This window comes from Marmota marmota, unplaced genomic scaffold, assembly GCF_001458135.2.
Source record: "Marmota marmota marmota unplaced genomic scaffold, marMar, whole genome shotgun sequence".
Taxonomy (NCBI): domain Eukaryota; kingdom Metazoa; phylum Chordata; class Mammalia; order Rodentia; family Sciuridae; genus Marmota; species Marmota marmota.
This window is the reverse complement of record NW_025999960.1, coordinates 14,831,438-14,845,213: the sequence shown is the minus strand read 5'-3', so window position 1 is coordinate 14,845,213 and position 13,776 is coordinate 14,831,438. Positions and strand designations below refer to the sequence as shown.

The following is a 13,776-nucleotide window of genomic DNA, read 5'->3' as shown; positions in this document are numbered from 1 at the left end:
GAGGATCACAAGTTTGAGGTCAGCCTCAGCAATTTAGCAAGGCTTAGTGAGACCTTGTCTCAGAATAGAACAAAAAGGGCTGGAATGTGGCTGAGTGGTTAAGTGCCCTGGGTTCAATCCTCAGAACCAAAAATAAAAATAAAAAATAAAGGCAGGGAAGTAGCACATAGTGGAAAGAACCTGCACAGGTCAGTGACTGGGGTTTTAGCTCCTGCCCTGTGACTAACCCACAGAAGGAACTTTAAAGGTTCCTTCCACTTCTGAGATTAAATGACTTGCCAAATGCCACAATTAGTCAACGGTTGGATCTGGGGTTGAATCTGGATTCAGAGCTAGATCTTCAGATTCTACCTCCTGGGTTCTTTCCATTACAGTGCAAGGGCTGGATAGTCTGGTCCACTGGGACCTTCCACATGCTCTGGACTCAAGACTTGGGACTTCCCCTGAAAAGTCCCCCAGAGCCGGATGCCACAGTGATTAGCACTTCATTCCTTTGTATTATGTGTGGCCACACCTCTCTCTCCTTCAGGAATAATGCAGTAAGTACATTTCTTGACTTCCCCCTGAGGCAATATGAATAATATTAAGGATTTGGAATGCAGTTTTTAAAATAACCTTTTATTATTACAGACTCAGGCCCTATGTATTATAAAAAAATTAGAAAAATACAGATAAGCAATAAAACAAATCAAAACATCATATTCCCATCCCCAAGAAATGAGTACTATTAATAATTTTAGTGTAGATCATCTGGATCTTTTTTATTTTTCTTTTATTTAGCGATGGAACCCAGGGCCTCCTACATATTAGGCAAACATTCTACCTCTGAGCTACATCCCCAGACTCCTGGATTTTTTTTTTTTTTTTTTAAGAAAGATGTACTGGAAGCTGGGTGTGGTGGTGCATGCCTGTAATCCCAGCAGCTTGGCTTGGGAGGCTGAGGCAGGAAAATCACAATTTCAAAGCCAGCCTCAGCAACTTAGCAAGGCCCTAAATAAAAAGAAAAATATGTATAGGAACTGGGCCTACAGCTTAGTGGCAGAACACTTATCCAGTATGTGCAAAGCCTTGTGTTTGAGTCCCCGCACTGCAGGAAAAGAAAAAAAGAAGAAGAAGAAGAAATGTTCAAAGTGAGATATAACTCTGTTGTTTAAAGTGTGTAAATATTAAATGTCAACTTTTAAAATATTTTTATCTATATATCTACATCTAGATGAAGACCTTATCTTCAACCCAGACATTTTCCTCATACCCCTTCCCACTTAGCCTGCAGCGTCCTATCAGATGCTTATCATCTTAGATTAGATCTGCCTGTTCTTGAACTTCATATAAAAGAATGCTACAGTGTGTATTGTGCTCTTTTGAATCTGTCTTCTTCCCCAGCATCGTATGTCTGAGGTTCATCCTTGTCTTTTTCACTGCTATGTTCTGTTATTAGAATATACCATAATTTAGTTACCCATTCTTCTATTGGGGAATATTTAAGGTGATTCCAATTTGGTCTATAATGAATAAAATTGCTCTGAACATTCTTGAAAATATTTTTTAGTAGACATATGAACTGATTTCTGTCTTGAATATATATCTAGAAATGAAACTGTGGGGTTATAGAAAATCTCCTTTCATGAACACATGAATGTTTTTGTTTTTCTAAAAAATTTTTTAAATGTTTCTGTTATCAATGATCTTTATTTATATGTGGTGCTGAGAATCAAACCCAGTGCCTCACACATATTAGGCAAGCGCTCTATCACTGAGCTACAACCTCAGCCTTGTTTTCTGTTTTTACAAAATGAGATCATAATAAACATGCTGTTTTGAACTTGCTTTTTTTTTTAATCAATGATCTTCACCTTTCCATTTCATTCATTTTTATTTTCTAGTCAATATTTGAATCCTCCCAGTTAGCCTCCTAATGTCTTTTACGGCTGATAAATCCCAATCAGTATCCAGCTGAGGACCACGCAGTGAACACACATTATATCCAATAGTTGTGAGACCTCACTCGCTTAGGTCCTTGTAGACTGTTGGCTGGATTCATCAGTTCCTTGCCATCTGGATCTCTTTGATAAGGCGATTCACAGCATGGCAGCTTATTTCTGAGAGGAGTGGAGGTGGGAATAAAAGTCTCTTTATAACCTAATTTTGAAAGTGACATCTCATCACATTTGCTGCAATTTATTCTTAAGGGTTCAGGCCACACTCAGAGCGTTGAATAGAAGTTACACCAGGGCCTGAATGCTAGTTGGCAGGGGTCAGTGGGGGTGCTTACCAATACATTATGTATACTCTTCCATATTTTTTCACATGAGAAGAGAGAGAAGCAATTTAAGAGCCATTTTAATGTACATATTATTTCAACTTCAAAGCAACAAATGTGAAGACAAATTTTATACACAAGAAAACAGTCTTAGAACTTTCTTTTTCACCCTACCTAGAAGTAAATGCCTTTAGTTACCCTTTATCACACGTGAATTTTCTGCAGCACACTTTATAAAAGATAGACTTTATTTTTTAGAATAGTTTTAAATTCATAGCAAAATTGAGCAGAAAGTTAAGAACTCCCATTTATGCTCTGCCCCCACACATGCCCAGCCTCTTCCAATGTCAGTATCCAATACCAGCATGGTAAATTTGTTAAAATCAATCTATACCAACACATCATTATCACTCAAAATCTAAAGTTTACGCTAGGGTTCACTCTTGGTGTTGAATACTCTGTGGGTTTGGACAAATGTATAATGACATCTACCTACCAGTACAGTATAATTTCACCTTGCTAAACATCTTCTGTACTTCACCTCTTCACTCCTTCTTTTCCCCCAGCTCCTGGAGACTACTGATCTTTTTACTGTCTCCATAGTTTTGCTTTTTCCAGAATATCATGTAATTGGAATCATAGAATGTAGCCAGATTCCACAACACACTTTTCATGCTGTATACTTTTCTTACTCATTTGTGTATATCTCTATTGTCTGCCTCCCTGGACTACAGTGCAAGTTGCATGCGAGCAGAAACCTGGTCAGTCTTTGCTTTCCACTGTATCCCTAGCATCTAAATTGTGCTTGCAGCCTAGCTGGCATTAGTGAATATTTGTTAAAAGGAAATGTGTGTGTGTGTGTGTGTGTGTGTATTTATTTATTTTATACTGGAGATTGAACCCAGGGGCTCTTAACCTCTGAGCCGTATCCCCCATCCCTTTTTAATATTTTATTTAGAGTAAGGGTCTTGATGAGTTGCTTAGGATCTCACCAAGTTACTCAGCTGGCTTTGAACTCACCATCCTCCTGCCTCAGTCTTCCAAACCACTGAGATTACAGGCATGCATCTGGCAGGAAGAATCAGTTTTGAGGTTTGTCCATGTCACATTCTAACTAGTTGAAGTCCCAGTGCCCTTGACTGCAGAGCCCAGACTGATCTGTTCATTATACCACACTGGAAAGGATATAGGGTGTGTGTCGGGAGGAGGGGGTAACCCAGAGGGAAAGAGCAGGAGGAGGATGGGGGGGAGGTAAATAGATTTTCTGTAAAACACACTTGCCCAAGGATTCTACTCTGGAAGGCTCCCTCCCCTTTAGACCTCTGCCCCAAAAGACATAATCTTCTTGTCTTGATTTTTTTCAACATAGCTGAGTGTAAACAAAAAAAGCTTTACTAATATTAAGGAAGCACAGAAAGAAAATAAACAATGAAAATACATGAACTATAAAACAGCCCAGAGTATTTAACCTTCAGCACCAAAAGAAACAAACCAACAAAATAAAACCCAGGTCTGGGGGTGTGGCTCAGTGGTAGAACACTTTAATTGCACGTGTGAGGCCCTGGGTTTGATCCTTAACACCACATAAAAATAACTAAATAAAATAAAGTTATTGTGTCCATCTACAATTAAAAATAATTAAAACAACAGTAACAACAAACCCAGCTCAGGGTAGACTGAATTACAAAGTTTCCATCCATACTGCCACTAGCTTCATTCCTGGACTCCCAGACTGGGGCCCTTTGCACATCTTGCCTCCCACATAACTGCTACCAATTCTAAAGGGCTTTTTTAAAAAACAGTTTTCCAGTCACCTTGTGTAGTTTCCTGGTTTTCCTGCCTTAGGAGCTAGGGCTCCCAGCCTGCTTGTCTGGGGTGAGTGTGGGGTTACATTATGACTTTCAGATGTTCTAAGCACTAAAAAGATTATCATGACCTTATTCAGTGAAAAGCAATTCAACTGCAAAAATTTTTTAAAAAATTTAATAAGGTCAAGCTGGGGTTGTAGCTCAGTGGTAGAATGCTTGCCTAGCACCTGTGAGACACTGGGTTCAATCCTTAGCACCATATAAAAATAAATAAATAAAACAGAGTATTGTGTCCATCTCCAACTTAAAAAAAAATTAAGAAGGTGAACAAAATTGTTAAAATTTCCAAGACAGCGGGGATGTTGCTCAGGGGTAAAGCAGTTGCCTGGCATGTGTGAGGCCCTGGGTTCGATCCTTAGCACCTGCATATAAGTAAACAAATTAATTAAATAAAGGTCCATTGACAACTAAAAAAAATATTAAAAAAAAATTTCCAAGATAGGAGTGGGTTTGTTGCTCAGTGATAGAGTGCTTGCCTAGCATGTGTGAGGCACTGGGTTCAATTCTCAGCATTGCATATAAATAAAATAAAGGTCAACTGACAACAACAACAACAAAATGTTCCACGACATCCAGGTGGGATGGCACATGCCTATAATCCCAGTGGCTCAGGAGGCTGAAGCAGGAGGATTGGGAGTTCAATGCCAGCCTAGTGAGGCTGTAACCAACTCAGTGACACCCTGTCTCTAAATAAAATATAAGAAAGGGCTGGGGATGTGGCTCAGTGGTTAAGTGCCCCTGGTTTAATCTCTGGTACAAAAAAAAAAAATTCCATGACAAATTTGATGTTTTTGGGAAAATGTCAAATATCAAATTATTTCTGAATAAATATTACTCAGTAGGCCTGCCTTGCTGGTACCCGGCATTCATGATGCTGATTGGGTAGAGTAGGTATTCATGGTCATACCCTCCACACTTCCTCTGTGGGAAATTGGAAATTTAGGGGAACCACAGTATACTGTTATTTTCCTCTTTTGGAGTACTTTCCTGCTGGTATCAAAACTTAGAAGGCTTGGCATTTCCTTAACTTTCTATCTTAAAAAAATTTAAACTTACAGAAAACTGGCAAGAATAATACAGTGATTGCATATCTACCTTTCACCTAGATTTATTAGCTGTTATTGTTCCTACATTTGCTTTTTCTCTTTGGTTTTGCTGAACCATCTGAGTTGCAGATATCAACTTCATTCCTAAACACTTCATCATACATTCCCCAGACAGGGTAATTTCTATATAACCAAGACAGTTACCATACTTGGGAAACAATACACTAATATCTAACCTAAAGTTCCCCAATTGCCCCATTAATGTCCCTATTTTTGTTTGTCTTAAATCTGGGATTGCAGCAGGGTGAGGTAATGGACACCTATAATTCCAGCCTCTCCAGAGGCTGAGGCAGGAGGATCACAAGTTCCAGGGAAGTCTGGGCAAGTTAGTGAGGCACCGTCTCAAAATAAAAATACAATAAGGGCTGTGGATATAGTGCAGTGGGAGAACGCTGCTGGGTTCACTCTCCAGTCAACCCCACAAAAAATTCCAGACTGGGGGTGTGGCTCAGTGGTAGAGTACTTGCCTACTTGCCTAGCCTACACAAGGCTCTGGGCTTCAACCTCAGTAAAAAAAAAAAAAAAAAGAGAGAGAGAGAGAGACAGAGAGAGAGAGAAAGAAAATAATTCCATGTAATTCACAGTACATCTTTAAATTTCCTCATTTGTCAAATGCATTTTGAATTAAGATATTTTCAATTTATGGTGGGTTTATCAGGACACAATCCCACTGTAAACTGAGGAGCACCTATATGTGTGTGTGTGTGTGTAGATAGATAGATAGATAGACAATTTTTTAAAATTTCCTCATTTGTGGCCAGGCACAGTGGCACATGTCTATAATCCCTGTGACTCAGGAAGCTAGGGCAGGAGGATCCAAAGTTGGAGGCCAGCCTCAGCAACCTAGCAAGGTCCTAAACAACTTAGTGAGACCCTGTCTCAAAATAAAAAATAAAAAGGGCTGGGGATGTAGTTCAGCAGTGGTGGAGCACTCCTGGGTTCAATCCCTGGTAACTCTCTCTCACACATACACACACACACACACACACACACACACACACAGAAATTTTCTCATTTGTAAAAGGGGTTAATTTTGATGGGTATGGGTTTGGGTTTGGGAGGGACTTAAAAAGTCAAGAGGAAAGTGGGATTTTGAACAAGGCCCGAAGGATGACTAATGGCCACCTCACTGTGGCAAGCCAACCAAGATGGCCACAAATGATCCTCATCTCCTGGTATTCATTCCCTCTTTAATTCCCTTCTGTTGAGTATTAATTGGCCCACTGACTTGCTTCTGATCCACAGAACACAGCAAAAGTGATTGAATGGCCCTTTGATGAAGGTGAATGAGATTAGAGCTTCTGTTTTATTAGCAGACACTCTTCTTGATGGCTTTGAGGAAGCAAGCTGCCACATTGGAGAGCCCCAGGTGGCAAGGAGCTGAGGCCCTCAGTCCAACAGCCTGCCAGTAACAGAATCCTGTCAACAATCACATGAGCTTGGAACTGGATCCTTCCCCATTCTAGCCACCTATGAAACTGAAGCCCCAGCTAACCCCCTGCTTATAGTTAAAAAAAAAAATTATTGGGGCTGGGGATGTGGCTCAAGCGGTGGTGCGCTTGCCTGGCATGCGTGCGGCCCGGGTTCGATCCTCAGCACCACATACAAAACAAAGATGTTGTGTCTGCCAATAACTAAAAAATAAATATTAAAAAAAATTCTCTGTCTCTCTCTCTCCCTCTTTCACTCTCTCTTTAAAAAAAAAATTATTCAGTTGTGGATGAACACACAGTATCTTTATGTATTTTATGTGGTGCTGAGGATTGAACCCAGTGCCTCATACATGCGAGGCAAGCACTTTACCACTGAGTACAGCCTCAGTCCTGCTTGTAGTTTTATGTGATTATGAAACAGAGCATTATATTAGCCATGCTCAGACTCCACTGAACTAGTAAACATGTGTTGTTTTAAGCTACTAAAAAACAGCCTTGCATATGGAAGTCATTGTCATCCCCCCAACCTTTTAAAATTCTGAGACAGGGTCTCACTAAGTTGTCTTGCCAATTTGTGGAGGTGGACTCAACTTGTGATCCTCCTGCCTCAGTCTCCTGAGTTTTGAGATTATAGGCGTGTGCCACTGAGCCCAGTATCATCCCTTTTTACTGAAGAAACTAGGGCTCAGATAGGCTTGGTCAATTGTCCAATGTACCAGTCATCTTCTTGGTTGCAAAAATAGAAACAGCCTGTAACTAATGTGAGCAGAAAAGACAATTTTTTTGGAAGGATAGTGAATGATTTGCTCATAGAAATGATGGAAAGGCCCAGAGTACTCAGGCTTAAAAATCAGGCAGGAACAAAGGGAAATTGGATAGTGGGAAGGAAGAGTCTAGTTCTAGCTCCTGTCCCTGCTGCTGAGACCAGAATTAATACTAACCTGTTCTATCTTCTTCACATCATTAGCCTTAGACTCAAAGCCGGCAGTTGGGAGTGTCCCATCATCTGAGTGTGGGTCAGCTCTGCACCTGTTGATGACTGGGGTCAGCTGACAGTAGGTGCTCAAAAATGGTTTATTCGATTCATAAACCAAAGGTTCATCTAACGTTGTGTACAGAATAGATGGAGGGTTAGCTCATGCCTTGAAGACTCAAACGCTGATGTAGCCCTTTTTTCCAATGCAATGACATTCTCAGCCCTTCCCAGGCTTTCTGGAATTTCTCATACAGCCCCTGAGCCATATAGTAGATGGAGGTAGTGAAATGCTGGGAGATGAACTAGGGGTGGCAGTGTCATAAATGTGCCATCAGAGGGCGCATGAGACTCAGAAATTTACCAAAAAGACGTGGGGGAAATTGGTGTGGCAGAATCGGGTGGGGGAAAAAGGCTGAGGAAGTCTGGCTTGAGTGGGGCTCAGGCAAGCTAGGCTCTGGGCACCCAGAGAACGACCAGCAGTGGTATGGGCCTCAAGAGGTTTCTCTGGTCCTCGAGGCCCTGGTTGCACCTTTTCCCCACTCCGGAAGCTTTGGGTTCCCCTGGTCTTTGCAATGAGATCTTGAGAGGACTTTGAACTCTTCTCTTTATGACATCAATTCTCTAACTGTAAACACTCCCCCACACCATCAATCCCAGTTCAGCACTGGGGAACTGCGCAGGGATGGGAGTGGGGCAATGGGAGTGCCTCTGGCCTTGCAAATGGGGTAGGATCAAGGTGGTCAATAGTATTCTCACCTGAGAACTTCCTTGGCAGTAAGGCAGAAGGAGGCTGAATGTGGCTTCCCTTTTGGACTGGAATTTCCAGTGTTTAGCACAGTAGGTGCTCAAGAAATGTTTGTTTCCTGTCAAAAATTATTTGATGTGAATAAATCATGCAGAGGGAACCAAAGGAGGTCACCTGGGCACTCCAACTCCACAATATTTCTTGAGTGCTTCTACTCCTTAACTTCCCACCATTGTAGTCCTTTCCCAAGCCACTGTTCTTTTCACCTGGACCACTATAATAGCTTCCTAAGTGGTTTCTCTTGCATCCCTTGATCCTGCCATTTATTCTCCACCCAGCAGCCAGCATGATCTTTTAAAACCATAAATCAGATCATGCCACTTCCGAGCTTAACACCTTCCAAAGGCTTCTCATTACACTTTGAATGAGATCCAGACTCCTTACCCTGGCCTATGAGCCTCTGCACTAGCCAGGGCATGCCTCCCTCTCTGACCTCATCTTCGACTGTTTTCAGCCTCACTAACTTTCTGTTTCTTGAGCACAGGGAGCTTGTTATTGCTGCAGGGCTTTTGCATTAGTTGTTCCCTCTGCCTGGAATGCTCTTTACCCAGATTCTTTGCATGGCTGCCTCCATGTCATTCAGGTCTCCATGTAAATGTCATTTCCTCAGCTCTCTTGACAACCCAACCTAGGTTTCTCCCCCAGTCACTTCCAATCTATCCCTGGTTCATTGGTCACCATAGCACTGATTATCATTAACTGTCTTCTCATCTATTCATTTGTTTCTAGAAGACAAACTCCAGGAAAATAGGGTCTGCTGAGTTTAATTCCTGTATCCCCAGCATCTATTAATAAAACTGTGCCTAAGACATAGAACACACTCAAGTGTTTGTGGAATGCACGAATATGGTGGGGACCTAAGGTGATGGGGAAGGGATGTTATCCCTCTGGAGTTGACATGGGAGGTAGGTTGTGGGACTAGGATTGGCCAAGTAGTATACCAATTCTGGATCCTAGAGGAAGTTAAGAGTCTCTGAGTGGTTCTAGTAGTGACAGAAATCGTGTTAGGGGTGATGAAATGGACAGGGTATATTTGCTGGTTTAAATGAATATGGGTTGATTTTACATTTTTTTTTTCCTTTGTGGTACCAGGATACAGGGACACTTAACCACCGAGCTACATCCCCCTATCCCTTTTTATATCTTGAGACAAGGTCTCACTAAGTTACCCAGGGTGACCTTACACTTATGTTCCTTCTGCCTCTGCCTCTCATGTAGCTGGGCTTATAGGTATGTATCACCACACCTGGCTTATATATTTCTCTTTTTGCAGTGCTGGGGATTGAACCCAGGGCCTAGCACATGTTACGCAAGCACTTTACCTCTGAGCTACATACAGCCTCAGCCCTTACAGATCTTTTTTACTTTCAGAAAATAAAATGTGCAGAAATCTGATCTTTGAAGCAGAAAAGTTAGGGAATGTTTTTTTGCATTGTCAAAATTTAGCTGTTATTCAAACAACCCATGGAATGCTCAGGGGACTAAAGCCTATTCATGTTACATTACAGGGTGTTTTCAGCACTGCGTATTTATAGAGTGATGTCCAGATACACTTAGAGCTTTATGGAACTTGCATTTACATATAATACATGCTCCAAGTAGGAATTTCCTCTTCCTGAAAATGAGAGGTTGAGAATACATCCCTCTATGACTGTGGTCTGTATTATAAAAAACCAAAATGGCCATTGAGACCAAGCTAGACTTGGAGAAATAAAGACAGTTTCAGCTGACTGCCTCTATTTTTCTTTTTCTTTGTCAAGGTTAAAACTTTTCAATGAATCCCTGATTTATTGTTTATTCTTTACCCTGGGATAAGGAGGTCCTTTCTGAATATTTTACTTACTGCAATTATTTTCAAACTCAGCTCAGCAGAGTTGGTGTTTCACAAGCTGGGTAAAGGGGCACTGCCATGGGAAATTGAATAATAACCAACTTATTTCAGTTCAAAGAAAAAAACGGATATAATTTTCTCCATTTTAGGGTTTTTCCATATTATTTTCTAAAACTTGTGGTGCCTGCTATTCTAGACTTTATTAGATCTGTCACAGGACAAAATTATGTACTGAATTATTGTAATACATTAATATTTCATCATATTCTGCTAAGGCTATTGTTTTTTTGAAGGGCTCAGGGTAAAGCTGAAAACCCACCTTAGAGATTCTATGTTTCCTATCCAGCTATTCCCCTACAAACCTTTCTAACAACCTGAATGAATTTCAGAGACACAGGATTTGGTTGAAACATGTTCAGAATTGGCAATCCCTCTGTCATGGAAGAGGACAGACAGCAAAAGACCCAGACCCTAACCTGCTGGTCTGAGGACTCTCTGGCACTTTGTAGTTGCTAATGGCAGTAGTTTTCATACTTTCTGGGTCACAGAAGCTAGAGATCAAGGGCCCACTGCCCCTAAAAGTATTCCCCATAGCCAAATGGGGACAAAGCCAGTAGAAGAATGTCTGTGATATACACAGACATAATTATGGTAAAGCAGAATAAAAAGAGCAGTGAATTTGGGCCAGTGGATATAAGTTATGGTTCAACTCAAGTCACCAACTATCTGTGTGACTGAGTAAGTCTTCTCACATCTCAAAGGCTTGATTTTTTTTTTTTTTTGTAATCACTGTAACAGAGTGGTTACAAATCTTTTGCCAGATTGCAAGGGATCATAATCTGAATCTATTACTGTCTTATCTTGAAGAAATTGTTGAACCTCTCTATGCCTTATTTGTATCATCTTCAAGCTGGAGAAGGTAATAGCATCAGAAGTGTTTTGAAGAGTAAATTGGTTATTTCTTAATTATTATTTATTTATTTTATGAATTTTGAGGCAGGGTCTTGCTAAGTCTGCCTAAACTGGCTTTGAATTTGGGAGCTTCCTGAAATAGCCTCCTGAATTGCTGGGTTACAGGCTTGTGCCACTGCATCTGGCTTAAATGAGTTATTTAATGTTAAGGGTCTAGGAGAATACTCGGCACATAGTCAATGTTATACAAATGTTTGTTATTATAATTACTAACTACTAAAAGTATAGCAGCTGAATTAGATCATCTTTAAGACTCCTTACTGCTTAAATACCCTACAGATTGAACTCAGGGGCACTTTACTTCTGAGTTACATCCTCTTTTTTAAAAAATTTAAGATAGGGTTTCACTGGAACTTGTGACCCTCCTGCCTTAGCCTTCTGAGCAGCTGTCTTCCCCCTGTCTTCCTTATTTCAACAGGCTAGTTTACAAATTTAAACATTAAATAATTGAGCATTTCCCACATGCCTAGCACTAGCTTGTGTTTCCTATCTATGGATTAAAGGACTAGAATCATTTTAAAGGTCCCAACAATCTACAGTCCTAGAAACAGATTTGATGGTTGGGATACAGGAAAGGTGCTGATAGTGGCCCTGCCCTCCAGGAACTGAAAATGGAGCGCAGGGGTCCAGACTAACCTACCTGCTGTCCACTAGGGTAGAAGCAGCCTTAATCTACCCAGAGAAGGACACAGAACAATATTTTTTCCAGCTTCTTTGATTAGTGTGCAATTTTTTTCATCCCAAGATAAAATAAAGGACAAAATCTTCCATTCCAAAATACAAAATTTCATTTTATACACCCCTTTTTTTTTTTTTTTTGACAGTACTGGGAATGGAGCCCAGGGTCTCACACACATGAAAAACACTGTATCTTTGCACTGTATCTCCAATTCCTCCCCTATGTTTCTTTACCTTAATTGTTTCTTGTATTTCCCTCTGTAGCCCATAAACACATTACAAGAGGTAAATGGTAGATATTTGATTCAAGTTGGAGAGGATTTTTTTTTTTTTTTGGTACTGGGGATTGAATTCAGGGCCACTCCACCACTGAGCCTCATCCCCAGACCATTTTTGTATTTTATTTAGAGATAGGGTCTCACTGAATTGCTTAGTGCCTCACTGTTGCTGAGGCTGGCTTTGAACTCCGGATTCTCCTGCCTCAGCTTCCACAGCCACTGGGATTACAGGCTCATGGAACCGTGCCTGCTGAGAGGAATTTTTTTTTTTTTTTTAAATTTTAAGTTGTTGATAGACCTGTATTCTATTTATTTATATGCGGTGCTCAGAATCGAACCCAGTGCTTCACACATGCCAGGCAAATGTGCTGCTGCTGAGCCCCAGCCCCAGCCCAGGAAATTTTGATAGTGGGAAGAACACTGCCTATTTGAAGGGAGAAATCAGGTAAAAAGTCCCCAAAGGTCAAATTAGCGGCCAGGCTTGCACAACTGCCAATCATATATGGTAGAATAAACTACCACTTTCTTATTTTCATTTCCCATTTTCAAATTATAACCAACATTTTGCTATCTGATCTTGAAACCCTGTGAGAAAGGGTAGATGGTTTTATCCCCATTTTATAGTTGAGGCTCCAACAGAGTAAGTATTATTTATCCAAGGTATATCCTTTGAAGTGATATATAGCTAATAAGTGATGGAAACTTCCTAACTCTTCCCCTGTCTTCCTTATTTCAAGCTCTCTTCTGGGCTTAGGAATCCTGGTGAGGATTTGGAGTGGACAAATTAGGGCCTTGAAGGACAAGCGTATAAGGAGGGCTGAGTCTGAGGAAGCAGTAGCTTGGGGTTATCAGCCAGGAAGAGGACTGGGGTAAGCAGTGGGATATTGGGTGGGGAAGGGGCTGGCGGGGCTAAAATGGAAGGAGGAGCTACAGGTCTGGCTGAGGGAACTGGGGGCCCCCTGGGCTGGGACGCAGGCGGGGTAGGGGCTCATAGGGAAGCCTGGCAGGCTGCCTTCTTCCCAGCTCTGGAGGAATGGTACTGCCTCTTAAGTCAGCCTCACCCACAGCCTTGGAATTAACCCTCCTCTATTTTCTGGTTCCACCATCATTCTAACCCTCAAAGAGTTAAAGGAGCTTTCATATAATTTTTCCATCTCCCAGGTAACTTGGGCAGCTGCTTCAAACGGGAAATAAATAAAAGCCCCAAACAATTTCTCGGCTCTTGTACCTAGCAATGCACACCCCGCCCCTCACCCCAGCCGAGAAGCACAAACCTTTGGGTAAAAGGTGCCCGGGGAGGGACTCTCTGCAAGTTGGCAGGTGCGAGGAGGTGTGGGGAAAGGGCCACTCAGGGAGCGTAAGGCCAGAGGGCGACGTCTAAAATGCCTCTTCCCACATCCCCCTTCTGTGCCCTGGGCGCAGCAGGTTCCCTTCGGGGACGATGCCCCCCTAGGGCTGCCGGGGAGAGGAAAGAAGTGGTGTGTCGGCAAGCAGGCCGCACACACCTGGCGCCTTGTGGAATGAAATTTTAATTAATTATTAAACTGAGTTCCGGCGGGAGGGAGCGAG

The 13,776-nt window shown here is 41.6% G+C and overlaps 1 long non-coding RNA gene across 1 annotated transcript; it reads right to left on the bottom strand.

The window, feature by feature from the left end:
* Positions 1–911: 911 nt before the first annotated feature.
* Positions 912–13,760, bottom strand: LOC125616658. Its single transcript, XR_007347394.1, has 3 exons — positions 13,482–13,760; positions 8,400–8,506; positions 912–1,087 (listed from the first exon to the last, which is right to left on the bottom strand). It is a non-coding gene; the product is annotated as an uncharacterized LOC125616658 (long non-coding RNA).
* Between the last annotated feature and the right edge of the window lie 16 nt (positions 13,761–13,776).